This window comes from Oryctolagus cuniculus, chromosome 18, assembly GCF_051225735.1.
Source record: "Oryctolagus cuniculus isolate XC-2025 breed Fujian yellow rabbit chromosome 18, ASM5122573v1, whole genome shotgun sequence".
NCBI classification, from domain to species: Eukaryota; Metazoa; Chordata; class Mammalia; order Lagomorpha; family Leporidae; genus Oryctolagus; species Oryctolagus cuniculus.
This window is the reverse complement of record NC_142884.1, coordinates 70056078-70083266: the sequence shown is the minus strand read 5'-3', so window position 1 is coordinate 70083266 and position 27189 is coordinate 70056078. Positions and strand designations below refer to the sequence as shown.

General features: G+C 43.6%; 1 long non-coding RNA gene across 2 annotated transcripts in view; it reads left to right on the top strand.

Moving 5' to 3' along the window:
- LOC149121025 (uncharacterized) overlaps positions 1-27189 on the top strand; it is a 142514-nt gene that overhangs the window by 51150 nt on the left and 64175 nt on the right. The window lies entirely within an intron of this gene.

The following is a 27189-nucleotide window of genomic DNA, read 5'->3' as shown; positions in this document are numbered from 1 at the left end:
AACAGTTTCTCCTTAGATAGCCTAGTGCCCAGGATGCACTTTCTGCAGGAGGCGTAGCACTGCAGTTAAGAAGATGGCATTCCACGTTGGAGTACCTAGGCTCCATGCCTACTCCACTGAACGCAGCTTCTTGCTAATGTACACTCTGAGAGGCAGCAGGTGATCACTCAGGTGCTTGGTCTCTACCACCTATTGAAAGATCTGCCTTGGGTTCTGAGTCCTTGGCTTCAGCCTGGCCCTGGATGTTGTAGACTCTTAGGGCTGAATCAGCAGTTGGAAGATACCCCCCCACTCCCAGCTCACTTTAATTCTTCCTGTTGCTCTGCCTTTCAAATACATAACACTAAGTTAAAATTTTTTCTTTGTTTGATTTTCCTACTTAGGTTATATGGTTTAGAAGAATCCTTCCTCTTCTGCAGGCTATGAGGGTCTCTTACTATGGAGTTCCGCGTGTTGAAAAAATCTTGAAAGCTCTCACTCGGCTAGGTTATCAGGAATCATTAGGCTGATTCCTTCCCTTTTCATTTGTTTGCTTTCCTCTTGGAGGTTTTGGGACTTTGATCCATATTAAAACCACAGCGAACGGGCTTTTGAAAGCATGATTTGTGAGAAGCCATCTTTAACCTAAAATAAGCTAAGCAAACTCTCCTTGAAGCACATTGATTGTAGAATGCAACACATAATTAAGTGTTTACTGAAAAAGCCAGCAAACAGGTCTTGGGGGAATATGTCAGAGCAGCTCTCATCTCCATAGCAACCTCCAATGAGCCTTCCAGAATAATGAACGAATTCTCAAGATCACTGATGTGAAATGATAAAGCTGCAGCTAACAACACTGCATCATTATGTTGAGAGCGCTAAATATTTAATACCTTGGCTTTGAGGCATTCAATAATCCTCACTCGATTTTAGTCATTTCTAAATTGTTTAAGTGGCGGACAGCTGACATCTGATGAGGACACTCATGACTGTATCTCTCAGCATTAGTTGCACAGGACTGTGGAATAGGTTCTGTTGGTCGTTGGGAAAATTCAGTGTCATATGATACAACAGGGTTTTATTAGCAATGATGGCAGCAGGTCCTTTCTCATTGTCTTTTTTTAAAAAACAGTATTGGAAATGAAAACCACTCTAGTACACTTCGGGCCACTTTCTTGCCTCTTTCAGAAGCATCGTCTGTTATTCTGTGGTCCTGGGAGAGGGGTGAGTGGGGCTGAGACACTACCAGTCTCCTCGGGGTGTATTTGCTGGTGGTTCTTGGAGTGTCAGAGCCACCCTTTGTCTAAGAGGCTGGGGAAGCCTCAGCTGCCACTGCAGGGCTGTCTTCCCCTTCCTTGGCTGATCTTCTCATGGGGTCACTTGGATCCAGTTGGTCAGGGTTGCTTCCTTGCCCAAGAAGCACATTTACTCCATCTGACGCAGTGAGATCCCCATCCCAGGACAGGTCATCAGAATGTGCTTCATGGGCGTCAGACAGTGCAAATCGAGTGGAGATGAGGGCCTGGAAAAAGATGATTGTTGGTATTTTCTCTCTGATACATACTGGTATCCATCTTGCAAATGCACAAACAATTGCTTTAGCACAGGCATGTTGGTGTGTGTGAGAGTACAGTCCTGTGTACACTGTACAGCAGCAGCCCTTGTTGCCTGTGCAGTGACTAGACTTGCCATGGGCTTTGTACTATCTCACATGGATTGTTTGGTTGTAATAGTCCAGCCACATGTTTCATCACCATTTTTGTATGAAGAAACTAAGGTACAGAAAAGGTGAATAATTTACCCAATGCTAGTAAGTGGTGGGTGCAGATTCAGGTCAGATTTTGCCTCTAAAGGTGGTGGCGTGCATAAACCTGTGTGTGTGAGTGTGCGTGCTGGTGCATATCTCATGGAGCGTGATTAGGCAGAGTCACATGGCTGGCTGATGGATGATGCTACTCAACCCAGCGCCAAGGGTATTGCACCCCGGCAAGCCCTCTGCTTGCTTGCTTTCTTTCCAAGATTTATTTATTTGAAATTTGTAGTTATACACACACACACACACACACACACATCTTGTGTCTGCTGGTTCATTTCCAGGTACCCACAGTTGCCAGGCTTGGGCCAGGCCTAAGTCAGGAGGCAGCGAGCTTCATCTGGGTCTCTCATATGGGTGACAGGGGCCCAAACACTTTGACCTTCTTGCACTGCTTTTCCCAGGCTATCTGCAGGGAGCTGGGCCTGAAGTGCAGCAACTGGGACACGAACCAGTGCCCATATGGGATGCCAGCATCGCAGGTGGCTGCTTTACCCACTATGCCACGGTGCCAGCTTCAGAGATGGGTGCTTTCAGCTAGGATGGCATGTGGCAAGAGCATTTCTGAGCTGTGGTTTGCCCTCCCTGTCTCTGAATTCTAGAAGCTTTCTGGTAGGATTCTTTTTCCCTGCAGAAAGGCTGAATAGGCAGGTAGTGTTCAGGAACACTGCTGGAGAGCAGTGTATTAGGATAAATACATGTAGTGTTGGCTGTGTAGGTCACGAGTGTCAGCTGATGAGCATTGTGCTAAAGTCAGTCTCCTTTAGACATGAATTGTGCTGAATGCAAGATCTGAGATTAAAGGAATCGTTGGGATATGAACAAACTGTAGGGTATATACGTAGAAAACAGTCAGTGTAGGCCTTGTGGCACAACAGGTTCAACTACTGCTTGGGATGCCTGTATCCCATATGAGAGTGCCTGATTGAGCCTGGCTGCTTCACACGCTTCTGATCCTGTGTCCTTAATGTGACTGGAAGGCAGGAAGTAACAGGTGAGTGCTTGGGCTCCCACATAAGAAACATGAATGGAGCTCCTGGCTCTTGGCTTTGTCCTGGCCCAGCCCTGCTATTGTGGATGTTTGAGAAGTGAGCTAATGGACAGAAGATCTATTTTCCCACTCCCTCTCCCTGTCACTGCCTTTCAAGAAGTAAGTCTCCAAAAATAAATCTTAAAATATATGTATGTATTTATCACGTTTTGTCACATTTATATGTGTGTATGTATATATACAAGGGATATATATAGTTCATGGAAGGTGCCTTTTATAAAAACATGATGCATGGACTTAAATTTTTTTTGCCTCTGAATAACTTTTTCAATTCCATTTTTCATGACTTTTGGAAGTGCTCTCACACGTACGGGCATGTGCACGTCCATAGACACTGATCACTTTTGGCTTTGGGGGTCTCGTGTAATACACAGCTTCTCAGTGGAATGCTACAATTTGGAGGTTGGTTCGATGACCTGAAATTAATATGCAGATGTCGGCCAAAACTCTCAAGGAGTGTGACATACATCATTACTTTTTAGAACAGCCTAGAGCAAGGTATGTTTCATTAGTAAACAAGATATTTCAACCTCCATAGTGATATTGGTGGTAATTTTAGTAAAGACCCAATAAATGGCACAATGGTAATGTAATACAATAAGAACTAAGGGCTTACTGTGGATTATCTCATTTAACCTTCACAGTAACACTTTTGTGTAAAGAAATGGATGTTGACTGAAACCAGGTGTGTGGGCCAAATGCACAAAGTGTCGCTCCCTTGCCCGCAAGGGAACGACACTGCTCCCAGCTGACCGGTCTTCAGTAGACTTTTATTTTAACAGGATAGAAAGAGAAACCCTTGAGCAAGGGGAGCTCCGAAAGAAAGGGGAAGCTCCCATTACTATTTCACGAACAGCTTATATAGTATATCATTGCAGAAGCATGTAAGCAAGCTTAGTCCATGCTACAGTCCACGCAGCGATGCTCCAATCGGGTGCCTGATCACGCACAGTCCATGCACTCCTTGTCCAACCATAAAGGTGATCACGCACCTTCATCCAATCAAGCTCCTGGTCACGTAGCAGGCGACTCGGGTGCTAACAGCAAGCTTCCACCTGGTGTTTTCTCAGCCTTGGTCAGTGGGAAAAGAAGTACGGGAAGCCCCAAGGCCATAGTTGTTTTGACTCTAGCCTGGGGTTATGAAACGGTCCCGATATCGCAGCTCAACAGAAACCATAAACATCCACATAGCAGTAACTATTGCCAACGGTCAGCAAGCTAAGCCTTAGCATGTGGGCCCATGGCCGGCTCATGGGTCCCCACACAAAGCTGGTACGAGATAAGATGGGCAGCTTTGTCTGTAGCTGTCATAGCCAATACTAGGTTCAATTACTAGGTATTTTCAAAGAAAACCTAGAGAGTCAAGTCTTTCTTTACCTGTGTTTGTGACATATTCAAGCTGTGTTGCAAGTGGGGATGCAATGATACCCGTAATGGGGATGGCTTCTTGTGTGTTCAGTGGTTCATTCGTTGCTCTGTGGAATGTCACAGATCACACACAGTGAGACAATCTATGCTGAGTACTCGGGCGGCAAAAATCAGCCAGGGACAGGCCATGAGAAGGGTCAGACAACTCTGTAGTAGCTTGAGGCGACAATGGTACTGGGAAGCCAATAAAATGGATGCCTTGCTCAGGTTTGGGGATGAGAGTGGAGTTGATGGTAGTAGCGTGGAGCTGGTAGGAGATGCCAGGAAGCTGTTAGAAGTGATAGGGAGGAGTTGGCCAGAGAATAGAGGCAGTTGAAAGCCAGAAACTTCCAGCGGTCTAAAGACGATGGGAAATCCTGCAACGGTGGACTTTCTCAGCAGCATAGGAAACTCGAGTTTTGTCACTGCGACCTTTTCCATGGTAGCTTTACCCCAGGGATATTCTCGGAGTATCATTTGTCTTCCCCCACTGTAGCTGTTGTCTGAGAAAATATTTTGTCTTTGTAAAACTGACCAGTATAGGAATGTAAAATACTGCAGCCAGTTTGGAAATCTGATGATTTTTAAAAAATTTACAAAGAAAGTTGAAACAACAACATAAAGCAAGAAGTTAAATATAAGTATACGAGACTGTGCGTCAGTTCTATTCCTAGATTTCTGCCCAAGAGAAATGCAAGCGGATGTCACATGCAGATTTAAGAGCAACATAATTCATGAATGTCAACAAGTGGAAATAACTCCAATGTCCATCAGCTAGTGAACAAATAAGCAAAATGTTCCACATCCTTTAGTGGAAGACTATTCAGCAATAAAAAACAACCAATCCTGGTGGCACGTAACAGCATGTGTGAATCTCAAACATAGGTTAAATGAAATAAGCCAGATATGAGAACATTTTGTATGACCCCATTTATATGAAATGCCACAAAAAACAGAGCTTCAGAGCCAGGACATTGGGGTTGGCTGGGGGTGGGTATGGGGAGTACCGACAAGCTAGCATGAGGGATTCCTTAAGGTTGATGGAGATTTTTTTTAAAAAAAATATTTATTTATTTATTTGAAAGTCAGTGTTATACACAGAGAGAGAGAGGTCTTCCATTCACCGGTTCACTCCCCAATTGGCTGCAATGGCCGGAGCTGCGACGATCCAAAGCTAGGAGCGTCTTCCAAGTCTCCCATATGGGTGCAGGGGCCCAAGGACTTGAGCTATCTTCTACTGCTTTCCCAGGCCATAGCAGGGAGCTGGATCGGAAGTGGAGCAGCCGGGACTCGAACTGGCACCCATATGGGATGCCAGCACTGCAGGTGGTGGCTTTACCCACTACACCACAGCACCGGCCCCATTTTTTTTTTTTTTGATGGAAATTTTAAAAGCTGGATTAAGGTAATGGGCGCATAACTCCGAAAATATATTAAATATCATTTAATCATGCAATTAAAATGAATGAATTTTAGGGTGCATAAATTAGAACTTTAGTTTTTTTTTTTAAGTGTGCAATAACCTAACTGAAATTTCTGTTTCAGTTAGATGGAGTATCTGAAGTGTCAATTTAACCATTAGCTGTGATAGTCGTTTTGGCTTTATGCTCCGCTAAACACAACTTGCAAAGCTGTTTCATTCTTTGGCTTAGGAAAGCAGGGAGCACAGGACTCAGATGGCTCAGGGACTGAGCAAGTTATTGGAGCTGTAGCCTTTCGTCCTGTGAGCTGAAATGGGAAGATCTGTGATTTACAGATGTTTTCCTGCAGATCAGAACTTCTTGTCACCATTTCAGATTGTGCAGTGCTTTCTTGGAATGTGTTTGTGTGATTAGTGCTGACGGCTTCTTTCCATCCTTGTGCTGCATCCAGCGCTGGCCCTGGAAACGAGCGGTATTGCTCAGGTAACGGCTGTGGCTGAGCCAAGACAAGAGCGTGTTGGTTTTGGGGGAGGTATGTATCAAATTAGCATTCACATCATTTCATAGCTCTTCTGAAGAGCTCTGGACCACGAGTGACAGGAAGCAGTTGAAGGAATCCAGTTTGCTTGGTTTCCAGGCCTTTGTATTAAGCCAACTTGTCTTGGATAAAGACTAAAAAGTCAGTATAGGAGCCGGCACTGTGGCGTAGCGGGTAAAGCCGCCACCTGCAGTGCTGGCATCCCATATGGGTGCCGGTTCGAGTCCCGGCTGCTCCACTTCCGATCCAGCTCTCTGCTATGGCCTGGGAAAGCAGTAGAAGATAGCTCAAGTCCTTGGGCCCCTGCACCCATATGGGAGACCAGGAAGAAGCTCCTGGCTCCTGGCATTGGATCGGTGCATCTCCAGCCATTGCGGCCAATTGGAGAGTGAACCAGAGGATGGAAGACCCCCCATTCCCCGCCTCTCCTTCTCTTGCTGTGTAACTCTGTCAATTAAATACATTTTTAAAAAAAAAGTCAGTATAGAAATTAATTCTAGAACAGGGATTTGTAATACCAGCACAAATCATTCCCAAGAGTTTTAGCAGGTGTCACCTGACATGTCTGACTTGAACTTTGACCTCCCGCAAGAGGTGGGTCACCTATTCTCTGCTCCCAGAACATCAGGAAGAACTGGTCACTGGCCTCAGACAAGCCTGTATTTGAGTTCTGTTCCTCCTTCCTCTTACTACCAGTGCAACTTTGGATAAGTAATGGAATCTTTTTAAACCTCAGCTTTCTCATCAGTGCAATGGGCATAAGAATTGTATCTGCTTGAGAGGATTCCGGTGAAGTGTTACAGAAATAATTCAGATATAGAACCTGGCTTCAATTAGGTGTCCAAACATAGGCTATTAGTAATAGTGATTGTGGTATCCTGTAGAATCTTCTCTCAGTGCTAGGGCTTTTATTTAGTAATTATTATTATTTTTTAACTTTTATTTAGTAAATATAAATTTCCAAAGTACAGTTTATGGATTACAAGGGCTTCCTCCCCCCCATAACTTCCCTCCAACTCATACCCCTCCCATCTCCCGCTCCCTCTCCCATTCTATTCACATCAAGATTCATTTTCAATTATCTTTATATACAGAAGATTGATTTAGTATATATTAAGTAAAGATTTCATCAGTTTGCACCCACACAGAAACACAAAGTGTAAAATACTGTTTGAGTACTAGTTATAGCATTACTTCACATTGGACAACACATTAAGGACAGATCCCACATGAGGAGTAAGTACACAGTGACTCCTGTTGTTGACTTAACAATTTGACACTCTTGTTTATGGCGTCAGTAATCTCCCTAGGCTCTAGTCATGAGTTGTCAAGGCTATGGAAGCGTTTTGAGTTTGCCGATTTCGATCTTATTCAGACAGGGTCTAGCCTGCTCCACTTCTGACTCAGCTCCCTGCTAGTGCACCTGACAAAGCAGTGGAGGATGGCCCAAGTGCTTGGGCCCCTGCACCCATGGGGGAGGCCAGCAGGAGGCTCCTGGCTCCCGGCTCCCAGCTCCTGGCTTCTTCCTGGCTCAGCCCTGGCCTTTACAGCCATTTATTTGGGAAGTGAACCAGCACATGGAAGATGTCTGTCTCTCTCTCTCTCTGTAATTCTGACTTTGAAGTAAATAAATCAATGTTTTTAAAAAAGAAAACATGTTTGTGAGGGCAGAGTTGCATATAATAACACCTTCATCATACGGCTGGGAACATTGAGACCTGTGGTGGTGCGAGTGCCAGACAAAGGGTAGGGCCCAGCCCAGGCGTACCACCTGCTCACTCCCGGTACTTCTCATGCCGACATCTCTAAGCACACAGGTAATAATTTCTCCCATGCTTTCCTCTGATGTGGTGCAGGTAAATCTGTTGCATTTTCTTTTTCCTCTGATAGAAGAGTCAGTCTTGAGTGTGTTGTATAATCCTGCCCTCATCTGGTTAGCACGTGTATTGCAGCCAGGGAAAGCCCATGAGGAATCCACCAGTAAATCAAGCCCGTCCCCACTGTGGCAGATTCTGGAAGGACAAGCAGCATTTTCTGTGTACACTGGTGTATGTGTGCACGTGTGTGCAGGGGAAGTGTGGGCTTCAGGAAATTTTGTCCTCTAATAAGCATAAGCTTATTAAAGAGCTGGTGCTGAGTGGGGAGGAGTGTTACTGTTGCTTTCAAGTGGACCACTGGGCACAACACTACTTTGACTACCTGGCTGGTAGTGGCACCTGGCCAGTAGACACAGAATAGGTTTGAATATCTTGTAGTCCCTTGTAATATCAGAGTCGTGTGTTGCAGGAGTCCTAGTGTTCTCTCGTTTCTGAGTCTGTGAACACTTAGGAATTGGTTCATCAAGACCTTGGAGAGTGGATGTGAAGAGTGAAGAGGAATTGAAAAAGCTTTGCTACGTGTGAGCGGCTTTACAAGCAGGATGATTACAGAGTCTGGGACAGAATGCAGCCACGAGAGGGCCCAGCATTCATCTTGCTTGTCAGGTTCCTCAGGGTCTTGTAAGGCTGCAAAGTCCCACGAGGACAGGGACTGCTTTTGTCTTGCTTGTTGCCTACCTCCCCAAACTGTGTAACAGTGCCTTGTATACATGTGGTGCTCAATAAATAGTTTTTGGCCTGACCCACTGAAAACTATGTTGTGAGGCTCTGTGCCCTGTTGCTAGCTAATAGTGGAAAAGTCCTTCGTGTTTTTTGAGTAAGTGCGGGCAGTGTGGGTCATTGTGTTGCAGTGGTTCTGCCCCCTGGAGTAGGTTGGGCACCGCAGCCTACAGATCTGAAGAACTGAAAGCAGGAGTGGACTCGGCATTGTGAGTGTCGAGCCTACAGTTTCCCGAAAGCCGTGACTATGGGGAGAGCAGAGCTTAATTTGACAAATTTTTGCTTTGGCTCACTATGGTTTGTGTTTGGGTCTGGCAGTGACTGGTGTGAGGATCTGGGCAGTTACTCAACATTGCTAAGCATCTGTTTATGAATTTAAAATATTTATTTATTTGAAAAGGCAGAGCTATGGAGAGAGAGAGGAGGGAGAGAGATTTTTCCATTGGTTGTTCACTCCCCAAATGGCCACAGCGGGACTGGGGCAGGTTGAAGCCAAGAGCTTCATATGGGTCTCCCATGTGAGTGGCACTGGCCCAATTACTTGCAAGTACTTGGGTCATTTTCCATTGCTTTCCTAGGCATGATAGCAGGGAGCTGGATTGGAAATGGAGCAGCTGGAACTTGAACCGGTGCTCATATGGGATACTGGCATCGCAGGTGGCAGCTTAACCTATTGTGTCGCAATGCTGGCCCCTGTTTTTGCATTTTTTAAATGGACATACAAATATTACACATTTTATAGTTTTGATCTGAAAAACAAATGAGTTAATACATTTGATCTGCCTAGTAGCATGGTTGATGCATGCAAAATATAAAACAAATAAGGAAGGCAGAAGAGCAGTGACGGAGGAAGAGACCCCGCTAAAGACAGAGGCTTTTGTGCTGTGGACTTCCTAATCCTTGTTACACTGGTCAACTATTAGGCGTAATGGTTATTAAAGGTCATTAAGTAAATTGGTGTGCTTTTATATAGTTGATTCAAAATTTAGGTTTTCATTTCCCAGATTATTGAGTTGAAGAAAATGACCTTTTAAAAATGCTGTGTTTTCTTTTTTTTCCTATTTCAAAAAATAATGGATTGTCACCATAGAGAGATTGGAAATTAGGGCAAAGCACCAAGGAAGAAATTATCATTAACCCTCTCTTTATTTATTTGTCTCCTCACTATATTTGTACTCTATAAGCTTCAAGGCTTTTTATATTTTATACAATTCCAGTGATTAAAATTATTCCACTTTGTAACTTTCTTTTCTCAATTTTTAACATGATTTTCTCCCAAGACACCATATATTAAGTTCTTGGAGGTTGTCTAGTGGCTGAACGGTGTCTGCTTGTTCATTGTTGCCATGGCAGAGTTAAACAGATCGTGCCACTGCAGGACTTGAGGTGACCCCACCGTGTGCTCTGTGGTCCTGGCTGTGTCCAGCCTCCTGCTCATCCAACCTCTGCATGCCTCTTAGTACTTTGTTGGGGGCTGACTACTGTGGTTGCACAGGAGAGCCAACACTCAGGCCACAAATGCACCATGATCCCTCAGACAGAGGGACAGATAAAGGCGGTGTGTCCACACTCCACTCTCTGGACTTGCTTATCAGTTTTGATCTTCATTTTGCTTCAATTCTGCCTTCCTCAATGGAAGTTTGAGTTGCTGCTGCTTCTCCAGTCAAGGTTGCGGCAGCTCTGGGCTATGGCCCCAGTGCTGTGCTGGTATTTAACATACAGCCCTGGTGAGCTGATTTCTGTGGTTTAGTAAACACTCCCAGTATGGCTTCCAGCCACTAACCTGCCATTCCTGAGTGAGTGGTTGGAAAGAAAAGCACAGTGTTGATCTCTAGCGCTGGGATGAACCAACGTACCACCATGGGTACCCACAGAGGGTTAACACAGCTAGCTGCCTGTTACCCCCAGCCCACTATTCTAAGTACCCCTGGATGGCCAACAGCCGTGTGTGTATACCCGTGGACCGTCAACACAGCCGCCTGTCTCCTGTTCCCTCCTCAAGAGAGCGGTGATGTCAGAGAGGCAGGGCATTATTTCCATGCCTCTGTATCCACAGCCTTCATTAGTTCCTTGAAAAGAAGGAACTAGAATTTCAGGAGCAAGAATATAAAACATTTCAGTGCCTCTTCTCCACTTCTCAAAAACTTTTCCATCTGGTTGTGGGGACTTCAAGCTTCAGAAGGACGTACATGCTGCTTTTTCATGATGATTGGTAAATAATTTGATACACAAACATCTAATTGTGGTAATGCATATTTGCTTATACTAAAATAAAAATGACTACTGTAAGATTCTTTCCAGTTTAGATTGTGGCAAACAGGGAATAAGTGGGTGTCAGATGTCAGACATTCTTTTGCATTAACTACTTCAGCTTATAAACTAAAAGTGAAATCCCTGACAGATCCCTTAGAATGCACAATTACAGTTCAGTTGTTAACTTTTATATATATTTCTTGAGCATCTTTGCACATGTGAGAGTCCATACAGCTTGTGAAGATGGGTGTGATGCTGGCCAGTGAACACTGTGCACGTCTCCTGTCTGGTTTAGTCTTCACAGTCTGCGTGGCTGGATACCGCCATCTTTATCCTACAAAAGATAATGGATGTTTAAGCTCATACCCACCTTAGTGATTCTCACGTCTGTCTGCTGAGCCGCTCAGTGTTAATCTTCTTGGGCTGCCATAACAAAATAACATAGACGTGGGGTGGGAGTGCTCCAACCACAGAAGTTCACTTCAGGTTCTGGAGGTGCAGTCACAGAGGAAGCTCCAGCATTGTCCCGTTGTTAAGGGCTGTGCTTGGCTTTAGGGTGGCAGCCTTTTTGCTGCATCCTCACTGGGCTGGAAGGCAGGGGCTGGCAGAGAACGTGTGCAGATGATCTTAGCCAGCTCTGGACTCTGCTCCCATATGCTCGGTCCTATCAGGTTCGGGGCCACCTGTTAGGACCTCATTTAATTTCAACTTACCAGTTCAAGATTGTGTCTCCATATCCAGTTGACTTAGGGAAATTTTTGGAGGATACAATTCAGTATATGACATGTTTTAGTATGCTACTTTGGTTTTGACAGCTTAAAAATATTTTGGATATATATTTGAAGGTAACTGAAAAAGCTCAACAAAAATTGAATCAAAACACAGATTTGTTTTTGTGCACAGAACCTTTGCAAACCATGTATTGTATCCCTGTGACTCTGTTTATATGTCTCATATGGGCATTGGAACTCAGCAATCTCTACTCAAAGTTTATCATCCCACGTGGCTTAATCTGTTAAGGTTGGTGAGTTTTATCAAACGTTAATAGACATCAATACAAAATATGACCACATTGTATTGGTTTACACCCCAAGTCAGATGAATCTCAAATGCCGTATAGCAAGTGAAAGAAGCCAGTCTCAGAAGACCAAGTAAGTCACGTATGATTCCATATGTGTGGCATTGTGAGAAAGATTGAACCGGAGAAGTGGGAAGCAGTCCATGGTTTGTGGGTCTTCTGGAGTTGGAATTTGAAGAGAGAGGAAGAGAGGGGTGGATTTCGAGAGATATGAGGAATTTGGGCAGTTGATGGGCTGTTCCATATCTTGAGGAGGATGTGGTTACACAAGGTATGCATTTATGAAAACCTGCCGAAATACATCCTAAAAAGTGCTTTCTTTTTATTGTGTGCGGATCCTACTGAGAGAGTGTTGGGATTGCTGTGACTCAGGCAGTGTCACCTGAAGTTGGGGCTCAGAGTTCTGCAAAAGGGACTTGTCATCCAAAATGCTTTTTGTAGTCACACATTAAGCATAACTCTTACATTCTCATTATCTCTCTCTCTCTCTTTGTAGGAAACGGGCTGTTATTGGGCAATTTCACATACGATGTTCAGCATTAAACACATTACATTGCTATGACTTTAAAATAAGTGTCTCGTTTCCTGCCTAAGACGCTGAGTCATGTGTTTCCCCCCCAAGTATCTTGCCTGTGCTCACGTGAGTGGGAGAACAGTAGAACAGGATTTAAGTCACAAGATGACCGAGAGCACACACCTTCGGTTATGGCTCCCTGATCAAACATTGTCACACGTTAAATAATTCCAGGTTGCCCTTGAACAATTCAATGTTGATTAAAACTCAGATGCCCCTTGACTTAGGGTGGACATATCGTGAAAATGACATGAAGTTGAAGAGGTGTTCAGTCTGCCTAACTGACCACACATCACTACCAGCAGCCCAGCAGGCTTTGCAGTGTTGGTCTCCCTCTGCTGGCTTGCAGGACGGACTGAATGCTGGGCTCACTACTCCACTGCTGACTGGCCAGACAATACGGACCTGCATGAAGCTATCCAGAAACTACCAAAATACAAAATGTGGTTTCCACTGAATGTGTGTCACTCTCACACCATTGTAAAGTAAAAAACAAAACAACCCTAAATTGAACCATTCTGAAGGTGTGGAACATCTGTGCTACTTAAGAGAAATCTCATCTCAAGTTGAACTCCCTTGCGATCCCACGAGAATGGCCAACATCAGCTGATGTTGATGTCCCCAAGATGCCCCCTCTCCACATCTCATTCAAGCACCTGTCCAACTCTGAGATAATTCTTGTAGACATGGGGAGGTGGGCATGTATTCAGCAGCTTAAGCCAGTGCTCAATTTAATGGCACAGCTAGGAAACACAGTTCTGTTCAGAAGGAGGAAGTGGGGTGGGAAACTGGGGACGTTTCTAGAAACTATCTGCTGTAGTCGTCAAATTTGACCAAAAAGCCAAGTCACTGGCCAAAAATATGTTTCCTATTATCTGTGTGTGTGTGTGCCGACAACATCTTTTATGTGTAAGGGCTCAGACGGGAAGAGGAGGTGTCGTATCTGACACCCACGTGTGCAGTCATTCTCCGGAGGAGCACCTGTGCTTGCTGGAGTGTAGCTGCGTTCTTGGTTACAGTAGTGGGGAAAGAGCTTACAAGGCGGCTTTGGAATATGGCTGAATCTGGGTGTTGGCAAGACCTTCCTCCATAACTGGAGTGGCATTAGAAGTCACGAAACCTTCCTTTTCTTTCTAAATCCACAAGCATCCAAAGCCTTTCGTGCGTAAAATTCTGGAGAGAGTGGAAAGATTTGTGGTTGCTTTTGTACAGATATTAAGGTAAACATTTATTGGGTGTTTTATGCAGTATACATTTATGGGACTTCTAAGCAAAAAAAATGTGGAGACTGTCAACGCTGTGTTAATGATGCAGCATTCGGAAACCATACTCCCTTGCCCAGAGGCCTCCATTTGTGAGGCATTCCAGGTCTGTACACCACTTGTTGCTAGGAAGAGAGTGTTGACTTTCCATTTCATGTTTGTGATGAGCTCATTGTCCCTCCTATATTTGTTCTTTGGGTCTTTTCTTACAGTATTACTGACAGAATAAATAGTAACAGAATAAAAACCTACATTTCCCAGTCTGAGCATGAGATGAAGTTCTGTTCAATGAGATGGAAACAGAAATGGTGAGTGTGACTTCCAGGAAGTGTTCTCGATGGGAGTGTCTGTGACTTTTCTCCTCTTTCCTCCTGTCTTCTGGTTGGAATGCAGATGAGTTGGCTGGAGCAGGAGCCATCGTTTGAGAAAGTGAGAGTGGTGTACTGAGGTTGGTAGAGGAACAAGATGCATTTGGGTTCTTGATGAACATGTGATCAAAATAGCTCTGGGTTGCCTATGTTTATGTAAAAGGGAAATTAATTATCAGCTGCAAAGCTATTATCAGAGATTTTTGTTATTATGAGGTTCAGCTTTAAGAAGTGATGGCTAATGATTTGAACAGTGTCTGGTGTATAGAAGCATGTAGAAGTAAGACTTTGCATTATCTTTTAACAATAAGAATTATTATTTTATTTATTTTAATGATAAGGAGGTGAGTGTTTGGTGCAAATTTGAGATGCTGCCTGGCCCATCCGCATCCCACATTGGAGTGTCTGGGCTCAAGTTCTGATTCTGCACCTGATTCCAGCTTCCTGTTAATATTATCCTGGGAGACAGCTGTGATGGCTCCAGTAGTTGGGTTCCTGCCACATATGGATTGAGTTTTCAGCTCCTGGCTTGAGCCTGGCCCAGCCCAAGCTGTTGCAGGTGTTTGATGAGTGAAGCAATGGATATAATATCTCTGTGCCTCTTTCTGTATCTCAGTAACATAAATAAAAACTTAAAGAGAAGTCCAAAGTCACACATATCCCACGTGGTGGGATATGGATTTGAATCTGGGCTAGCTGGCTTTAGGACTCCTATACTTAATCTCCTGGTTACCATTGGCCCATGCCAATTATAGCACACAGCCTCTGCTGGAGGAAGACACTCAGAGGAAGCTCCAGTTTGACATAGCACACAGAGGAAGTTATATGAGTATAGCTTTTTTCAACAATTTATTTCTGATGAATGCAGATAATCTGAACCATATGGATTAAATTGCCATTGAAATGCACTTGAGAGTTTAAAAGTTAAGAACAGAGCTTATGGCCAAAACGCAGCATGTGTTGTTGAACTTGTGACATTACAGGGCTCAAGACCTTGAGGTTTACCTTATTCTAGTTAACTGGGTTTTGTGGCACTTCTGAAGTATCTTTGGCCAAATTAGGGGTGAACAGGAAGCTTTGGTCCAACCATCTCGCACGTTCCAGAGGACAAGCAATGTGGCTGTTTCCATGTCTTTTTTTTATTTTATGGTTTTTTTAATTGACAAACAGTAATTGTACATTTTATGAGGTACAATGTAATATTTAAATACATGCATACATTGTAATGATTATATTAAGATAATTAGCATCCATCAGTTCATATAGTCAAGGCTTCTTTGTAGGGTGTGCATTCAGAAATCTTTCTTCTAGCTATTTAGACAAGTACAGTATGTTATTGTTCACTATTACTACCCTACTGTACAACAGAACACCAACAGGCTTGTCTTTACAATAAGGGAAGAAAACCCCTTTTTAATTCAAAAAGAGTAAACCTTTATGAGATTTGACTTACATATCTATCTATATTTTTTTGAGGGAGTTAACTTTGGAGAGGAACCAAAGAATGATGCGTCTTTTACGAGCACTCAGGCATTAGGTACAACAAGTTTTAAGCATTATAACATTGAATGGTCATTTCCATTCATGTTTTTCAAATGAATCAACCATAATAATCAATTCAGATATCCAGCTTGTATATAATTCCTTCAAAAAGGTACTTTAAGAATCACCATGCCTGTGCTTAACTTTCTTTGATCAAAACTTTCCTTTTTTAAAAAATGTTTATTTACGTATTTATATTTATTTGAAAGGCAGAATGTCAGATAGGAGAGAGAGAGAAACAGGGAGAGAGAGAGGTGTCTATCTTCCATCTACCAGTTTACTTCTCAGATGCCCACAACAGCCAGGGCTGGGTCCCCCAATTGGATGGCAAGTCTCTGGTTTCCATGCCAACAGAAACCAAAAAAGAATATGTACAACTATCATTTTCAGCCACCTACTGTTATGCAAGGCACCTTTAATCTCACTGAGATTTGTTATAAAAGCTAGGGACAGTGTAACTTGCCCAAAGCCACATTACTGTGAATGCTTGCTGGTGAATAACCAAGTAAACGAGGAATCCCCCAAAGCCCGTATGAGTTAGGGTAAAATCTTCTGTGATCTGTCGCCTTGGATATAAATATGAATCTCTGAATTTCATCTGATTGAAGATTGCTTAACCTAGCTTACAAGGTATCCTAAGGGGTTTTTAAATAAGAAATTCTGAGATGGAAACAAGAACAACATAACAAAAAATAGGCTGGTCAGGTTACACAGTGAATTAGACGTGGAAACAGAGACATGCCATCCATTTGTTTCCAACTAGACTAAAGGTGCCTTGCATAACAGTAGGTGGCTGAAAATGATAGTTGTACTTATTCTTTTCAAGGTCCTATGCTAAGCCAAGAAAAAATGAGAATTAAGTTAGAATATATAGTACTGATGATATGCCAAACTGTCTGTCCACCTTGACACATGCGGCTAATTATTCACTTGTTTAAATGCCAAGTCTTTATTCGGCACTTAGTATTTTCCTGACATGTTAAGTCCTGAGCACGAAGTAGTTAAATTGATACTTGGTTCCTTATCATTGAGAGCAGTCCCATACAGATCCAATGTGAGCCACACATAATTGGATTCTCTAGGAGTCATATCAGAAAGTAGAAACAAGTAAAATAAACTGAACAACCTAATAAATGGGATAATATATTTTCTTCCAATTATCTCCATTATTTCAACATGAATATGTTCATATTCAATGTAAGAATTCAGATATTTGACATTTTTTGTGCAAAGTCTTTATAATCTAGTGTCTACTTTATGTGTAAAACACATAGATGAAGATGCCAAATTTCCATCAGAAATACTTGTAAGTTTCACAGTATTTACATCTAAAAATCTATATTAAAGTCAAGTTTTTACATACCTTTAAAATTCCCATTAAGGAAATCAAGTATTAGCTTCTGAGTTGAAATGAAAATTAAATGTACATTTCTGTAGTTGCCCTATCAATGTTTCAGGTGTTCAATAGCCTCAAGCAACCAGGGATTACCAAACTGAACAGTGAAGGTCTAGACAGGGCAGGAATCATTAAGCAGTTATCTAGTAATAATCCAGTTAAAACCTAAGTGTTTCAGGGAAGTGGGAGGCAATGCTATGAAAATGCATCAGTGCATCGACACCTGTTCTGGGATGCTTTTTTTTTGACTGAGAACTGAAGGATGATCAGGAATTGTTTACAGGAAGGGAGCCAAAATAAAGGCTATGTGCAAAGACCCTGTGGCAAGAAGGAGCATGGAAGGAGAGGATGGAAGAAGGCAAGTGTGACTGAAGTCAAAGAAAAATGAGGAGTGGAGGGGAAACAGCTAGTGAGCTTGTCAGGGGCGGGACAGGTAGGGACTTCTGGACTGAAAACCCAAACCCTTAGCACAACCTTGCAACGTTGGAAAGCCATTGACAGGTTCAATTTCTTTTCCCCCTTTCCCCGCGCTCTCTTCAAATCCTCAGTAGAGCTTCGGGAGTCACTGACACACAGTCAGAGTCAGCAAGTGTGAAGAAACCCACATTCCATCTCAGCCTTATGAGGCCTCATTTGCAATAGAACCCAAATGTAAAATGGGACCTGGATGAGATTAGCTGATTGCTTTCCCGGCAGGTCTCATGGACAATGAGATTCCCGATCAGTCAGTGATCATGTTCCAAGGAGCTTGTGACCTAAAAGGCTATTGGAGCCGTAAATGATAGAGAATTGTACGCCAGAAATGGAGCAGACATGAGGTGACCAGATGTGCGGCCCTGTCAGCAGTGAGGCTTTATACAAATTGCTGAGCCACTTGGCGACTCAGGTTCTCCATCAGTTGCAGGAGAAAAATAATTCTCATCTTGTGAAATGGTGTGAGAAGTAAATGAGGAAGCCAAGAGTGCCCGTGGGTGGGTGATGAATTCATGTCAGTTCATCCCTTCTCCCTCACAGAATAGCCCCTGTCCCCTCTCCCATTAGAGCATTTAATGTAAAAGGAGAGACAGACAAAACTCGCTCCTGTTAGCTCTTTTGCATCCTTCTCCAGAGAGGGGTCTATGCTTTGTGTTCAGCACTGTGCCTGGCATATGGTAACTTAGAAAACACATCTAATGCATGAATATCTAACAAGACCTGGACACATGAGAAAATAAAGACATCGAGGATGGGAAAAGCTTGTGTTGAAGGAGCTGAAGAAGGCAATCAAAAGTGTGAAGTTGCTGTTCACTACGTTGCTGCTTTTCCTCCAGTGTCAAACGACACTCTTCTGAGTGCTCTACCAGGCTGAAATCAAGTCAAGGGCGGGGATCACGTATTCTACATGAGTGCTTCTCAAACTTGAAGCTACCCAAGGTTCTTGTTAAAATGCAGACTCAGCAGGTCTGTGGTGGCACCTGAGACCAGGTGAGGCTGAAGTTGCTGGTCCCAGACCACACCTGAAAACCTAAGCCCATATGGAAACCTGCATACAGATATTTACAGCAGTTTTTTTCATAATTGCCAAAACTTGGAAGCAATCAAAATGTCCCTCAGTAGAGCAGAGGTGGATGGCTTATTGAGGGACATTTAGGCAGTGGAATACTAGTTAGCGGTGGAAGGAACGAGCTATCCAGCCATTAAATGATACAGAGAAATCCTACATGCATTCTGCTAAGTGAAAGAGGCCAATCTAAAATGTGATTCCAAGTGTATGGTCTGGAAAAAGCAAAGCAATGCACAGGCAAAAAGATCAGTGATTCCAGGAATTAGGGCCGAGGGAGGGATGAAGAGGTGGAGACAGAGGATGTTCAGGGTGCGGAAAGTACTCTGTGTGACCCTATGGTGATGCACACAGGTCATTGCCTATTTGTCCAACCTCCTGGAAGGGTGACCTCTCAGATGGACTGTGGGCTTCAAGTCTCCATGAAGTGCCAGTGCAGGTTCGTCAGCTGTGATAAACCTTCCACTCTAGTGGGGAGGGTGATAATGGAGGAGAGGGGCTGTGCTCACATCAAGCAGATAGCGAATGTCTCTGGATGTTCCTCTCAAATTTTTTGTGAACCTGAAATGGCTTTAAGGAATAAGTCTTTGAAAAAAACTCCCTCTACACTCTTTTGCCAGCCAACCCCTCAGCCCCTAACAGTGACCAGTCTTTTTAGTCTATCCTTACTTTTACCCTTACCAGGATTTCATAAAGTTGGAATTACACAAACCTTTTCACGTTGGCTTCTTTGAGTTAATAATCCATCTTTCAGGTTTCTCCATGTGTCTCTATGGCTTGACAAATTATTTGCTTAGAATATTGTTTCTCTCTTGTCCAAGGTTAGCTGACTGCATTTATTTTTAAGGTATTAATCAACCAATCTTCAGGAGAAAGTACGTTGAAGTGAGAGGCAATCCCCCAAGTCAATGGGGAAAACCTTAGTACTGGCCACATCTCAGAAAATGTCCTTGTTAAAGCAACTTGCTGGCCGGCGCCACAGCTCACTAGGCTAATCCTCTGCCTAGCGGCGCCGGCACACCAGGTTCTAGTCCCGGTCGGGGCGCTGGATTCTGTCCCGGTTGCCCCTCTTCCAGGCCAGCCCTCTGCTGTGGCCAGGGAGTGCAGTGGAGGATGGCCCAGGTGCTTGGGCCCTGCACCCCATGGGAGACCAGGAAAAAGCACCTGGCTCCTGGCTCCTGCCATCGGATCAGCGCGGTGCGCCGGCCATGGCGGCCATTGGAGGGTGAACCAACTGCAAAAAGGAAGACCTTTCTCTCTCTCTCTCTCTCTCACTGTCCACTCTGCCTGTCAAAAAAAAAAAAAAAAAAAAAAAAAAAAAAAAAGCAACTTGCTTTTATGAAGATCATGTAATGCCAGGTGATACTTGCTTTTTAAATGATCTTACAAGGCAAATGGAATTGTTATACAAGGCGTTATATATAATTTACCCGTTGACAGTTTATCCCCTTTAAAAAAATATGCTGTTTTTGACTGAAATTCACTCGACTTTCAGTTGAGGATGATTTAGAAGTCCCAGTAAAGCGTCCACTAGGGGGAGAAGTTTAGTAGCTTTGGAATCTCCTGACCAGCAAGAAACGCTCTTTCCTCTTAGAAAACCAACTCCTTGACAAACAGAAGATCACTCTCGAAGCAAAACGCTTGCCTGCCAGTGGGTCTGGTGTTCTGAGCAAGGTGGAGGCCGGGAGGAAGGGGCTGAGCGATGGGAAGCACAGCCCAGCCCAGTTTACCCAAGTATTGCAGCGGCAAGGGTTTATTCATGGTGTGCTGAGAAAACCCCTGGGTTATCGAGAATAAGGAGTTGCATGGAGATTGTGCTGGGCTCCCCGGTTGCTGTACACACAGCTGGGCTGTTCTCAGCACAGGTGAAGTCAGAAACCCTACAGGTGCTGATTCTTCCTGGCATAGAACAAGTGTACCCAGAACACATCCTCTCCAAAGGGAAGGCGTTTTCCCTCACCTTAGGTGTGATTTTAATGATACAGTGAGCGCTACACTTCCTAAAGAGACATTTCTCTTTGTGCCACAAGTCCCAGAATTGCTGGATGCTATTTTAGAAACCCAGACTCAAGACAGGCAACATTGGTAAATGCTTTGCCCAATTCCTACCATGGTGGTGTGGCACATTTCTTTAGTTTGCTTTAAATAATCATTTGAAAAAATGTTACTTTAAAAGAGATGTAGAACTATTATAACTGGAAAACAAGTTCCACTTACCACAAATAGAAAGCATGTGTAAAATTAAATTCAACCAAGACATGATACAACTAAATTCCAGCCAGATACTGTGGCCTCCTGTAGGCTTTGAGCCAGAGCTCTGCTCCCTAGTCAACAAGGGTGTTAGCAAGTGTTAGAAAGAGGTGTGCAAGATGTTTCAGGCTCCACATGAGATTCTGTTTTTTTCTTGACAAAATAATCAGGAGGGCTGAAAGGGAATAGTTCCTCCCAAAGTCATTCAGAGTTATTTAATGTCTTGGGTCTGTAGGACTCTAATGTTTGGTTTAATACAGCCTCAAATTAAAGAAAGCATTACCTGCCAGAAAGGTCTCCTTCTATTCCCCAGAGGTGAGAAGCTGATCAATCCTTCAAGAAGAAGGAAAGATGTTGCAGATCTACCCCCAAAGAGTGTGGTGTTCAAAATCAGAGGTAAGCTAGAATGTAAGGGCACCCACTCTGTGGTTAGCAGGCTTTGTCTTTTCTAGTGTCTCCACATAAAAGATCGCTAAGCAGATTTCGTGGAGTTTTATGTTTCCCTTTCCCCAGTATGTCATACTCATCACACTCCATTGATTATTTAGTCTTGTAGTGTTTGCCACCAGCCCCCCGCTTTGCATCTCGAAGGATGCTGCTTTAATCTAAGCTTTCATCTGCTCTTGTCTCATGACTGAACACTGACAATGCTTTCCTGCCTGTGAGTCTCCACGCTGCAGTCCATGGTCTATAACACACACACCACACACACACACACACACTGTGGTCTTTCCATACTTAGATTTGTAAGCAACGTGCCCAACATGATGCACAGAATAGGTGGCAGAGGTGGGATCCCAGCTCAGCTGTGTGGTTGTAGATGCCGTTGTTTATGATCCTATGAGTTTTTGTTGCCAAAGACAGACCTTTTGCAAAGACTTATTTGTAGGCTTCTAGCACCCAAATAAGCTTAATTTGAAAATGGTTATTAACTGAACCAATCAACATTCATTTATCAGTAAACAAATCTGGAGCCCTTCCTGGAAGATACAGAAATGCAACTCAAGTGAACTGAAATAGTATTTTATATTGTGAAATGTACCCTGGGTATACGTGAACATTTTGGGAGGTAGAACTGGCTTGTGGCCTGGCTGAATGGAGAAATGTCACTAAGACAGTCCTGGGCTCAGTGCCTCTCAGTCTTGCTTGCCTCTGTGTTGTTCTGTTCTGGGCCAGATCGCCCCCTAGTGGTTATAGGATGACTGGCAAGAAGTTTTCTAGCCCCAGCAATCTACACAGGGGGACTTGGCTCTACTAGACAAAAGGTTTAGAATTCAACCTCATCCGCCTAGCTTGAGTCAGGTGACAATCATGAACAAATCATTGTGGGCTGGCAAATGAGTTAAGCAAATTTTCCCCACCCAGGTCATGTGCCCACACATGGAGTCGGGATTGGGCTCACCCCATTTGAAACAAATAGACACAGGCTGGAAGAAGGTAGTTTTCCTAAGGGAAATTGGGAAGAATGAGAAGATGGGAATAGATTCTGGTCGTGTTAGACCTACTCTGTGATTATGATTTGTTGTATATTGTGTGTAGCAAGACACACAAAACAAGTGAAAAATAACTGAGGGATGTTACCTGTGTTTTGTGGTTTGCTGCAACATGGCTAGACTAACAGGAACTCACTTTTGAAGGTAAGGAGTGGAATGTTAGGAAGTCACACTGGAGGAAGGAAGTCTTGAGGGATGGGTAGGGAAGCAGTGCAGTTGTGTCCTATCCTCCATGGCCTCCTCTGCTGGTGTGCTTCCTGTGAATACGTTATGTTAAGTAGCAAAGGGGGTCTGCGTGTGACATTTAGGTTGTTTATTGGTAATCTGTAGTTGGGCGATGCTCAGGCACTGAGTCATCTGGGAACCTCTCACTGCCTCTCTTCTCAGGAAGTTGCCCTTAAACGGAGTGTGGGTGACAGGAAATAGTGTCCTCTCTGGTCTCCTGATCAGACAATGGGTGTTTGTGTTACTTCTGGATGTGAGAGCAGGGAACACTGAGTTTGGGTACTGAAATTCTGAGATTTTGAGACGTTGGGAGGCATTGTTAGGAACCATCAAAATTGTATTTTAGGAGTTTACCATCCTCAGAGTCACTTAATGGTTAATAAAACTTCAGAATCTTTCAAATAAGAAGCCAGGTAAAACCCGGAATTCTGCCTTTTGAGATAATCTTCCCAGGGTAACTGTGATGTGCATTTGACTACTAGGGCCACTGGCTTGTGAGATCAGTGGGACAGGATTTTAGGAAGTAAGACTTGACATAATACTGAAGTTTGAGCTTCTGCTCCGTAACTCTTCTGCTCCCCTTCCCTCAACCATCCCTTTCTGCTGATCTACTTACTTGAGATGCTGGTGGTTATATTTCAAAACCTGCAGATGGGCGCATGGATGGTTATGGGTGAGACTGGTCTGTCGTGGAGTTATTCAAAGTGTATGATCTGATGGTAGTTAGGGAAAAAATAACATTTGAATTCTGGCTTTCTCTGTCTCAAGCTCTGCTTCTCCACCTAGAAGAGGAGATCTGAGCTGGTGGCCCATTGATGCTGTTAGGGTGCTTACAGGGTTCTGGTGGCTGAATTTCAAACTTTGTGCTGATACTTACATGTGAATTAGAGGTCAAGGTAGAGAGCTCAAGAACTTTGTCAATAGATCAGATTGTTTTCTGATCCCGAGGAATATAAAAAACTACTCCCTAGGAGATTTGTATAGTCACTCACCAAGGTCAGTTCACTAGAACTGCGTAGGAAGAAACTGGACAAAATCTACCTCTTCATCTTTTCCTGAATTGGAACTCTGGAAGTCTGAGCTGCCAGCCCAGCACCTTTCCTGTGTCTTGGGATTATAGAAATATGAAAGGAATTTGTTTTGCTGAGTAATTTTGAGTAATTTGAGCTGTGTATTTAGGAGAAAAAGAAAAATCTACCAAACACTCCAGTGCCCTATGGCATGGATAGCAGTTCTCCAACCCAGATGCCCCCTTCCAGTTGGAATCACTGTTACCCTAATACCCATTGGGTGGTCCAGGAAGTGTATGCCTGCTTTTGGAAAGCCAGACTCATCACTGGGGTGATCATTAATAGAATTCTTTGTTGAACAATGGTTTTCACCCCAGAATGTGATCACAGCTGTTTTATTTTAGCTAATGCAGCAATCTGAGCAATTAAATCCTTATTCCTCTGTGGCTATTTATTTTCATGGAGTTGTTCTCAGTGTATTGTCATGAAAGAATTCTTTGAGACTTGCAAAGTCAAAACAGAACATAGACTTTTTTTTTTTGCTTCTAAAATAGCCACATCTGCTTCTCTAAGTTATCTTTCCTTTGTTGATATCTTGTAAGGATGTCAACTTATAGTCTCCAGGAGTTGGGTTCCACTGGGAGAGATGAGATTGATTATTCTGAATCTATAGGATTATTATTACAGCAAACAGTAAGAAAGCAGAAGAAGGACCTAATTCTTTTAGCAGAAAAAAAATCACTTAAATCATGGAGGTGATGTCGAGATTTTGCATTGTTAGAAAATTAAATCAAACATGAGTATTTCTTGGTTGTAAACTTGTATAGGATCAAAAGGTCTGACACATCAGATTGTGTGTCTTTCCTTGTGATTATATATTGTGAATTACCTAGTCATTCGATAAATACTAATGGGACTACTTCTCTGTCAGAAATGGTGAGAAAGAGGCACAGCTCTGGATTTTGTGCTGTTTCTGTGCTATTTCTGGAAATGCCGACAAAGAGGAAGGCAGTAGAGAAAAGAGAAGGCCAGCTCTTGGCATAGTGAACTAAGCCTCTGTCTGTGGTGCCAGCATCCTGCGTGGGCACCAGTTCTAGTCCCTGCTGCTCCTCTCCCAGTCCAGCTGTCTGTTACAGCCTGGAAAAGCAGTAGCAGACGGCCTAAGTACTCCCAGCTCCCAGCTTTGGATCAGCCCAGTTCAGCCTTCTGTGGTCATTTGGGGAGTGAACCAGTGGATAGAAGACCTTTGTCTCACCCTCTCTCTGTCTATAACTCTCCCTCTCAAATAAATAAATCCAACCTTTTTTAAAAAGAGAGAAAGAAATGAGTAGAAGAATTAAAGGTTGTGGCATATGCTAGGAAGGAACCAAATAAGTGAAATGAAAAATAATTGGGAAAAGAGTTTAATTTGACTAAAAAAGAGCCTTGGAACCCCTGTTTGGAGACTGAATAGTTAGACTGAGATTTAAGTAAAGTACAGTTCTTAGATGAACGATTCATGAATGGATCGTACATGAGTAGGTAAGAAGAGCGTTCTAGACAGAGGAAATTGCTCGAGAAAGAAAGAGCTTGGTGTGCTTGAAAAACTACAGGGTAAGTGACATGGAGCATGATGAGATGACAGTGGATGGAAAATGAGTGTTACTGCTCCCCCTTTCTGAATGTGATAGCACTCCTGAATCTGAAATTATGCTGGCCTTGTCACTGTCATCCTGCTTGCTACTCCCTGGGAACAAGGTCTGCCCCTTTCGGCAAACTCCAGTGCTGGCTGTAGAGAGTTAGTGAGTGGGTAAAAGGGATTGGCATGGGGCTGGCGTTGTGGTGCAGTGGGTTAAAGCCCTGACCTATAGCACCACATCCCACATGGGTGCTGGTTTGAGTCCCAGCAGCTCCACTTCTGATCCTGCTCTCTGCTATCGCCTGGGAAAGCAGTGGAAGATGGCCCAAGTCCTTGGGCCCCTGCGCTCCCATGGGAGACCAGGAAGAAGCTCCTGGCTCCTGGCTTCTGATCAGCCCAGCTCTGGCTATTGCAGCAATCTGGGGAGCGAGCCAGCAGATGGAAGACCTCTCTTGCTGTCTCAGTCTCTCTGGCTCTAACTCTCTCTCTCAAATAAATAAATAATAATTTTTTTTTAAAGAAAAGGAGTGGCATGCTTTGACAAGGGAACATATTGAGTGATTAATTTGTATTTAGCAGCAATGAGTGCAGCAAGCAGCCTGCCAGGTTCATGCAGCTAGAAGGCAGCCAAGATGTTGAAGAAATTCTTCTAGTAGAGTGAGGCTCAACAGGAACTTAGACCAGGGACAGGAGACAATGTTAGATCATTTGTGCTTGCTGGATTGACCTTGTTTTGTACCCATTCTGAAAGAGTAAGAGAAATTGCCTAACTTTGCAGCCTCACCTGTGCTACCAGCAAGTGAGAAAGGGTTTCTACTTGTATCACCTGTTCCAAGAATCAGACTGAGGAATGCAGGGGGGCAGTCCTGGGTGGAGATTGTAGCAGGAATCAGAAGGGGAGGAAAGAGAATAAGGTTTGTTTTGTCAACTTACCCTCCTCTACTTCCCCAAATGAGTCAGGATATTATTTTTTAATACATGCAGCTCATCCAAACAATCTAAATATATTGGGATTGGATTCATCTTCACAGAGCACCTGTTCTAGGCAAATCCCTGTGCTAGATGTCTTAGGGGATTTTAGTATGACTTACATACTGACTCTCGCCTTCAGGGCCCTGGAGAGAGTAAGAAACATGGTCATGTGCATAAATAAGGGTTGCAATAAATCAAGGTAGAGACAGATTATTTCTAGAGGGAGACATTTAGGAAGGTTTTGTGGAGGAAGAATTTAAGCAGAGTTTGATTAGTGAGATATGGGTGACATATTGAGAACTGCAAAGAATCTGAGGTGGAGAAAACATGGTCATAAGGCAGTAAGACTTATCACTGGTGTCTGTATACATTGCCTGGGGTACCAGGGAGAGATAGTAAAAATAAAGTAAGAGATGGCCAGTGTTTGTCCTGGTGATTACCATGATGGTTAAGATGTCTTCATCCCACATCAGAGTGCCTGAGTTTCACACCTGCCCCTGTGTTATGGAGACCCTGGGAGGCAGTGGCGATGGCTCAAATAACTGGGCTCTTTCCACCCATATGGGAACTCTGGACTGAGTTCCCGGATACTGGCTTCAGCCTTGGCATAGCTCAGGCTGCTTCAGGTATTTGGGGAGTAAATGTGTGGATGGGAGCTCTGTCTCTCTCTCTCTACTCACTGTCTTGCTGCTTCTCAAATGAATGGAATCTGTACTTTTTAAAACTAGAAGTTAGCAGCATCCATCCCAGGGATTCTGCTTCACAGGACCAAGGATGAGGCCCAGGAATCTGAACTCCAAAA